Below are 9,214 nucleotides of genomic sequence, written 5' to 3' on the forward strand. Positions count from 1 at the left end.
TAAAATGAATTACACAATTCCCATAGTTAATTGTTAATTAAATAATTAATATTAATTACCAACTAAGAGCCTGGTTACGATCTCGTTCGGAAACCATTCCTACTGACTCTGTTCCAAAATGCTTTCCCAATGACTCGACTGTGAGCTGTCCGAACGATGGAGTACGATGCAATGCATGTAAACTCCAACCGACACGTTCAGAGTCCGATTTTGTCTGACAATCTTGTCCAGAAACAAGCCAGATCCAACCAAATCGTTTGGGAACACTGAAACGTAGCACAGCAGGCATGAATCAGAATCGGTTCAACCCGCAAACAGAAAGTATTGCATATGATGTGTTCTTTGAAATGTGTTGGTTTGTGACAGAAAAGGCAACTAGGAAATATTAGGAATACAAGCATAGGCCATGCAACAAAAAAATCTAAATCAGTAGCCACACCCACCAATCCACCTATATAAAGGGCAAAACAGATGACCATGAACCTTTGCAACAACAGAACTGACCAGAAGACACCAAATCGGAAGATAAATTTAATACGCGTTTATTCCGACGGGTAAAAGGTCCAGAGCTGAGGATAGTGTTTAAACCTTTACCTTTTGAGAAAACTCTTGAAATATATTTCCTCTCAGAATTACTATTTGGTTCCACATTAAAACCACGAACCAATATCTAGAAGCTAGAGAAACTATTGATACCTATATTATACTATAAACGATATTCAGTCACAGTATAAAAAATTAAAAGAAAATTTTCCGTCACCTTAGAGAAACTGAAAACGCTCGTTTTCAGTTTTCTTCCTAAACTGGGAAAAAGCTTAACCCGTCTTTCTAAGTATAAATTCTCAGTGAGGTTTTGTATAAGAACATTAATAGGCCTCGAGCTGAGGAAGTAGTGACTCTTAAACCTATTACCGGTTTTTGGATTAAATACAATTAAAGAGGTTCTAAAAGATTTATACAATCACGATATTAAGAAAAAGAAGTTAAACTACTAATGAAAGGCAATTCCACTATAGTTCAAATTTTGTGAGTACAAGAGCCGAGGGAGATAATACAATAGTGTTAACTAGTGAATAAATACTTACCAGTGTTCCTCTGTTTAGCTGAAGAAGGGAGTCGCACCTGTGGTTCCTGAAGAAAGAAACAAGAGAGAAAGAGAACTAAGTGGAACCTTTTCAATTCCCTAAATACTAATTGAGAAGTAAGAAGAGAAGCATCTCACAAGCAGAAACTGGTAAGGCGAGCGAGCCAGGTTTATATAGAGAGAGTAAGTTAAAATTAAAAATTTAGTTACACTTCTAACGGTCATTAATGTAAATGTTTTCAGCGCTGTCAGAAGTTCAGAAAGAAGAAGAAGAAGAAACAAAGCTGACAGCGGTATTGCAGATTTCTCTTCTCTGTCCAATTCCCCTTCCCCCATTGGAATTTACCTGTGAAGGATTACCCAAGCCTTGCTGGAACGTTTCAATTGGGGGCATTGGAAATTAGCGTTGTTCTGCTCCCGTGTGAATAGACCTGACAGAGTGAAGTGCCCACGTTGGTGTAAGCACCTGAGCAGAATGACGGAGGGTTTAGATTTAAAGAGTTTAGGGGATATCCTGGGAAATATACAAAGAGACCTTGAGGCAGTTCGGGAGGAGAACACAATTTTGAGACAGGAGATAGTGAGTTTTAAAACAGAAAGGGCAGCCCCAGGAATTAGCCAAGGAACTTCTTATTTTGACAATCAGAGAACTAACACCAGCACTTTGCCCTTAAACCCCACACAAGTCATTCATTCCCTATCCCCTGTAATTCCTCTTGCTCCTCCAGAGAGATTCAATGGAGACCCGCAGAAGGCTCAAATTTTTCTAACGCAATGCTCTCTGCATTTTATGTGCCGTCCAACGATTTTCCCCGATGCACAATCCCGTGTAACCTTCATCTTATCCTACCTCAGTGCGGATGCCGCTTCGTGGTCAATGCCACTTGTAACTCAAGATGATCCAGTCCTATACAATCTCGAAGACTTCAAAAAAGAATTCCTTCAAATCTTCGATAGGAGAACAGCTTCTCAAGCCTCAGACAATGAACTGTTAGAATTAAAATAAGGTAACAGAGAATTAGTGGCGTATTGTCAGGAACCTGGTGAATACCCTTACCATAGGGAAGTGTTATTCCAAAAGACATAGAGTAGTAATCAAACCCTCCACTGTGAATTATTGGTTTAATGTAAACCCGGCAAAAAAGACCATTTCAAGATGGCCGCCGTGTTCCCCACAAAGCACCAGAGCCTCCGAAAGTGACGTTCTAGTCTTGGAGGCTTTTCGGAATGATGCGGCTCGCGAGCGCGCTCAACTGCGCACTTCAATTTGTATCTGAGGAAGAGAAGTCCGAATCCGAAGCGCGCTTCTTTATAAGTAACTAGTGGAAGCGGCGCTTCCTCAAAGATATAATTTTGTAGTGGGTATTATTTCCCCTTTTAGGTTGGCGGAGTACAAGTGTCCTATTCTTATTTGGGGCATTGCAATATCCACATTGTGAGAGACCAGTTGTTGAAGCCTTCCAGGAATTTTGAGAGTCGAAGGTTGGTATATCCTGATTCTTCACAGCCAAGTAAGCCAAGAATTCATTCATCATCTGCGCTAAGGAGACTGCAAGTTTGGAGTAGCACAATTGCTTTTGTATCCTTCCTTCCTTGCGAACTTCCCTCTCCTTTCCTTCCTTACTTCCCTTCCTTGTCCCTTTTTGCGCGTACCTTCCTGAAGCTATTAATCCACACCATATTACAAGGTGAACAGAACACTTAATTAGACTGTAATGCTGAACATTGGATGAGTACCATATGAGATAGGTCCAGCTATCATATAGGTAGGAGACGTCAATTTCCCAGTTAGTAAGAAGAAAGGTTAAAAGTTGTGAAGAGATATTAATGTGGTGTCTTCTATATGTGATAGGAAGCTGCAGTTGCAGGTCAGTAGGGACTGAGAGACCTCAATACAGAAGAGGAGCCTATACTCCAGCCAAACCTGGTAGGATAGAGTTAAGAAGTGAATTGTTAAGAAATGAGCAGGACTGCTATGTGTATTTGAATGCTTCTTTCCTCTTTATGTGCATTAGGAATCCCAGAAGACAGGAAAATGGAAGATAAGGGAATTCAGGTCCAGCTCGAGTGCCTTTCTCTTCTCTGTCCACTCCCCTTTCCCTCTGCTTAGAGCAGCTGCTTAACGCAGTGTGTTCTGAGGGGAAGGAATTGGGAATAAGCTTCTTCTGCCTCTGTGGAGAATCGACGTCGTGACACGTATATAGCCCAATTCAATAAACTGGTGGTGGAGAAGAATTGGCCCGAAAACAAAAGAGCAGCAGTTTTCTATCAAGGGTTACGTGAAGAGTTAAAGGACGCCTTGTCCCAAATTCCTAACCGTCCCACGGAAATTTCAGCTTTGGTGGATTTGGTTTTGGAAATAGATTACCGACAACATGAGCGAAAAGGAGAACGAAGGAGAGAGTTCAGGTCCAGTGTCCCCCGTTTTGATCGTGCTAGATCCGAAAACACGCGGATGACAGAGGGTTCTACAGGGGCAGAACCGATGCAGATTGGCGTTATCAGAGGTCCGTTAACTAAAGAGGGGAAGGAAAGGCGAAGAGTTAACAAATTATGTATGTACTGTGGACGAAGTGGACACTTTGTTAAAACGTGTGTTAAAAGACCCAAGATCTCGGTGAAGGAGAAGGAAAACTAGTAGCACCACCAGTAGGCGTAGTTGAACTGGTGGGTGCGCTTAAGGAAACAACTCCAGTTAATCATTTGTTGGCCAATACCTTGCAAGTCTCCTCTCCCCATTTGGTTATGTCGGTAACATTAAAATTCAGGGAGGAGTTTTTGACCGGAGTCATGGTTATGGTGGATTCGGGAGCAACGGGCAATTTTTGTGACCACGGATTCGCAAGACATATTGGGTTGCAGTCAATAAAGAAAGAAAAAAGTGAAAAGGTCAGAGCAGTTGATGGTACCGATTTGACTTCTGGACCAATAACTAGTCACACGGAACCTATACAGATGACAACCATAGAAGGACATCAAGAGATTTTGCAATTTAATTTGATCGATGCACCCCAATTTCAATTGATTTTAGGTTTGCCATGGCTCATTGAGCATAATCCGTTAATTGATTGGGGAGCTCGTACAATCAAATTAAATTCAGATTATTGCACAACGCATTGCTACAATAATAAACTAGATGTTCCAGGACCCAGAGCTGCAGCCTTGTTTTGTGAAAATGAGAACTCGGTATGTGTGATTCAAACGGTCGCGATACCTGAGGAATATCAAGATTTCGCTGATGTATTTGATGAGGTCAAAGCAGAGGTGTTACCCCCCCCACAGATCATATGACTGCAAAATTGAATTTGAAACAGGAGCTAATCTACCGTGCTGCCAAATTTCCGCATTGACTGAAAAAGAAAATGTTCATTTGAAAGAATATTTGGCAAAAAACTTAGAGATTGGATTTATAAGACCATCCCAATCCCCAGTCTCATCCCCTCTTTTCTTCGTGCCGAAGAAGGGGGGAGATCTCAGAACTTGCATCGACTTTAGAGCTATCAACAGGATAACAATCAAAAACAGATACCCCTTACCTCTCATTTCAGTTTTGATTGACCAGGTAAAGGAAGCCAAAATTTACACTCGTTTAGACCTACGAGGAGCTTACCATCTGATTAGACTTCGAGAAGGGAACGAGTGGAAGACGGCGTTTAGGACAAAATACGGCCTGTATGAGTATCTGGTAATGCCGTACGGACTTTGCAATGCGCCGGCGGCCTTCCAGTACTTCATCAATGATGTACTGAGCGAATTCATGGATCAATGTGCTATCATGTACATAGATGACATTTTGATCTACTCAAACACGAAGGAAGAACATCTAGGTCAAGTTCGAGCCGTGCTGCAGCGTTTACGTGAGAATTCCCTATTTGTCAAGTTGGAGAAGTGTTTATTCAACACTGATACAGTGGAATTTTTAGGATTCGCGTTATCACCTGAAGGAGTAAAGATGGATGAACAAAAGGTGAAGGCCATAACGGATTGGAAATCTCCAACCACTGTTAAAGAAGTGCAAAGCTTTATTGGATTTTCAAACTTCTACAGACGATTTATTCACGGTTTCTCCCAAAAGGTCCTTCCGTTAACACGCTTACTGAAGAAGGGGGTGCCATTTGAGTGGTCGGAAGACGCAGAAGAAGCATTTAATTTAATGAAGGAAAGTTTTATCACGGCACTGGTTCTACTCCATGCAGACCCATCCGAACCTTTTTATTTGGAAACAGATGCTTCAGACCTGGCCATAGGAGGAATACTCTCTCAAAGGCATAAGGACACTGGGCAACTACATCCGGTGGCTTACCGCTCCCGTAATCTCAATCCTGCGGAGTGTAATTACACTATCACTGAGAAGGAACTCCTAGCCATTAAAGATGCCTTCAAAGATTGGAGGCATTATTTGATGGGGGCGAAACACACAGTAACAGTGTTTACAGATCACCGTAATCTAAAGTTTCTACGATCTGCTCGTACTCTCACACCCTGCCAACTGCGTTGGTCCCTTTACTTCGCAGACTTCGATTTTGTAATCACCTTTCGGTCGGGTTCTATGAACGGCAAAGCGGATGTTCTTTCAAGACTTGATACAGAAAATCAAACCTCAGTTATTGAGAATCAACAAATCATTCCTGAAGACAAGTTTATCGGAACAATCTGTCTTGAACCTTTTGAGAAACACGTTCGTGAAGCTATGACTACCCTCGACATAAAAAATTGGGTCTCAGAAGATCCACAACGCCTCATTCGACACGGTCTTCCCTATCACGGAACCACCTTGTATTTACCTACTAAAGAGCTTCAAATGAAGGCTATGCAAGAATGTCATGACAACACTTTGGCCGGGCACAAGGGCGTATTGAAAACAGAAGATTTACTCAAGCATCGTTTTTGGTGGCCACATATGTGTAAAGATTCTCGTCACTATGTCCTGGGATGTGAAACCTGTGCTAGGGGAAAATCTGACAGACAGGCTCCTAAAGGTCTCCTTCAACCGATGCCTACTCCACCATATCTCTGGCACACAGTCTCTTTGGATATATTTGTAGATTTACCCTCATCACATGGTTACAATACTATCCTAGTATGTGTAGATGCATTTAGTAAGATGGCACATTTTGTACCCTACAAAGGCACCCCAACTGCTTAACAAATAGCCCAATTCTTTAAACAACACATAATTTGTTTGCATGGCATCCCAAAGGTTCTGATATCTGACAGGGGGTCCCAGTTTGTATCCTGGTTTTGGAAGGAGTATATCAAGGGTTTAAATGTCGATCATCGCTACTCCACCAGTTTCCATCCGGAAACGGATGATCAAACAGAGCACACAAATCAAGAGCTAGAACAGTATCTGCGCCTCTATTTATTATAAACGTAAAAAGGAACCTGATCTCCATGTAGGGGATTTGGTTTGGTTATGTACTAAAAATCTCAAACTTAAGGGTCCTCGCAAATTCCAGCCTCGCTTCATGGGTCCTTATCCTATTGAAAAGGTCATTAGTTCAGTAACTTATCGATTATTACTACCCAGTACCACTAACATTCATCCAGTCTTTCATGTTTCGCTTCTCAAACCAGTTCAACCAGGTTTGTGTAGACTCACTCCTCCTGATCCTTTACTAATTAAGGATGAGGTGGAATAGGAAGTGAAACGTATCTTAGATTCAAAATAGGTCCGTAATGAACTCTACTATCTTATTGACTGGAAGGGTTATGGTCCAGATGAGCGTTCATGGGAAAAAAGTTCTGTTGTCCATGCTCCTCGTTTGGTCACAGCCTTCCACGCTAAATATCCTTTGAAACCACGATTGGAGGAAACCTCGTTGAGTGGGGGTACTGTCAGGGATCGCAGGCGGTTTCCTCCCTCTCACCTGACCTTAGCTTATGTGTCTTCCTTTTTGCCTAATCAAAATCTTTCACAAGTTGATTTACCCTTAAGCTGGCGAGGGTTATGGCATACCCGAAATTCAAATATGGCCGCCAACTGCCTCTCTAACACCGCTATTTAGCGGTCTAGTTTCTAATGTTATCTCCGGTCTGGTGAAGTGCGTGCCAACGTTCTAATGCGCACTTCACCGAAGAACTCTACTGAGGAGGAGGTTTGGGGCATCGCGCAAGTCAGTTAGGGTAGAAGCGGAAGATACATTTAATACGCGTTTATTCCGACAGGTAAAAGGTCCAGAGCTGAGGTTAGTGTTTAAACCTTTACCTTTTGCGAAAACTCTTGAAATATATTTCCTCTCAGAATTACTATTTGGTTCCACATTAAAACCACAAACCAATATCTAGAAGCTAGAGAAACTATTGATACCTATAGTATACTATAAACGATATTCAGTAACCCTGGGCGTAGTTCGCGAAGTAGCACTTTGCGAAGCTACGCAAAGTGCAGTTCGCACTACGGGAGCTACGTGTAGCACTTTGCGAACTGCGTAGTACCTTGTTCGCACTGTGCCAGATGTCGTTTTCAATGATTGCACAGTGCGGACAAGCAACCGGCAATGTGCAATCATTGAAAATGGCATCTTGCACAGTGCGAGCTGTAGTTTTCTGCTGCTCGAGTAGATTTTTACTCGAGCGGCAGTTTTCTCAACCCGAACTGGTAGTTTCTCATCGCGAGCGGTCACGAGCATGCGCGACCACTCGCAATGAGAAACCTGACCTCCTCGCGTTGGGAATCTCGCAGGGAGGTTTATTTTCCATGCTCGCGATCGCCAACTTGATGTTGCTGATCGCGAACAAGGAAAAAGTATCGCCGGGATGTCATTTTTCTTGCTCGCGGTCGCCAACTTGACGTTGAGGACCGCGAGCAAGCAAAAAATGACCGCAGCACTACGCAACACTACGCTACGCGTGTTCGCACTGTGCTACGTGCAGTTCGCGTAGTGCAAAGTAGCGCGAACTTCGCAAACTACGCGAGCGTAGCGTAGTGCTTTGCCCAGGCTTAATATTCAGTCACAGTATAAAAAATTAAAAGAAAAGGTTCTGTCACCTTAGAGAAACTGAAAACGCTCGTTTTCAGTTTTCTTCCTAAACTGGGAAAAAGCTTAACCCGTCTTTCTAAGTATAAATTCTCAGTGAGGTTTTGTATAAGAACATTAATAGGCCTCAAGCTGAGGAAGTAGTGACTCTTAAACCTGTTACCGGTTTTTGGATTGAATACAATTAAAGAGGTTCTAAAAGATTTATACAATCACGATATTAAGAAAAAGAAGTTAAACTACTAATGAAAGGCAATTCCACTATAGTTCAAATTTTGTGAGTACAAGAGCCGAGGGAGATAATACAATAGTGTTAACTAGTGAATAAATACTTACCAGTGTTCCTCTGTTTAGCTGAATACGGGAGTCGCACCTGTGGTTCCTGAAGAAAGAAACAAGAGAGAAAGAGAACTAAGTGGAACCTTCTCAATTCCCTAAATACTAATTGAGAAGTAAGAAGAGAAGCATCTCACAAGCAGAAACTGGTAAGGCGAGCGAGCCAGGTTTATATAGAGAGAGTAAGTTAAAACTAAAAATTTAATTACACTTCTAACGGTCATTAATGTAAATGTTTTCAGCGCTGTCAGAAGTTCAGAAAGAAGAAGAAGAAGAAATGAAGCTGACAGCGGGCTTGGAGATTTCTCTTCTCTGTCCAATTCCCCTTCCCCCATTGGAACTTACCTGTGAAGGATTACCCAAGCCTTGCTGGAACGTTTCAATTGGGGGCATCGGAAATTAGCGTTGTTCTGCTCCTGTGTGAATAGACCTGACACACACACACATCAACCACTATACTACTGCCACACATTTTTTGGGAGAAAGAACACCCTCAAACACACACTCCTTTACCCATTCCCACTCGCCCACACCTTTATCTTCACCCTCACCATGACCCCAAAGCAGCCACGTTTCACAGATAAGGAGTTGGAAGTACTTATAGATGAACGGGCAGATTTACAAGCCCCTTGCGAGACATTTACGCCGCCGTTGCGTCACTTCTGTGATGCAGCGGCGGCGTAAAACATGTGCCATGTTGCGCCTTATTTACAACGTGACGCATCTAGGGAGATGCGTCACGTTGTAAAGCCCTGCGCTACATTAAACCTGCGTCAGTTTTAATGTATGCAGAGTGGGCATTCCATCGGAAAAA

At 42.5% G+C, this 9,214-nt stretch overlaps 1 long non-coding RNA gene across 1 annotated transcript in view; it reads right to left on the minus strand.

Moving 5' to 3' along the window:
• LOC146783092 (uncharacterized) overlaps positions 1-8,442 on the minus strand; it is a 55,473-nt gene extending 47,031 nt beyond the window's left edge. The window contains exons 1-2 of the long non-coding RNA XR_014972021.1: positions 8,401-8,442; positions 1,086-1,131 (exon numbers count right to left, since the gene is read on the minus strand). This is a non-coding gene — a long non-coding RNA (uncharacterized LOC146783092). The remainder of the gene's footprint in view (positions 1-1,085; positions 1,132-8,400) is intronic.
• Positions 8,443-9,214: the final 772 nt, after the last annotated feature.

The sequence above is a fragment of the Triturus cristatus genome, chromosome 12, assembly GCF_964204655.1.
Source record: "Triturus cristatus chromosome 12, aTriCri1.1, whole genome shotgun sequence".
Taxonomy (NCBI): domain Eukaryota; kingdom Metazoa; phylum Chordata; class Amphibia; order Caudata; family Salamandridae; genus Triturus; species Triturus cristatus.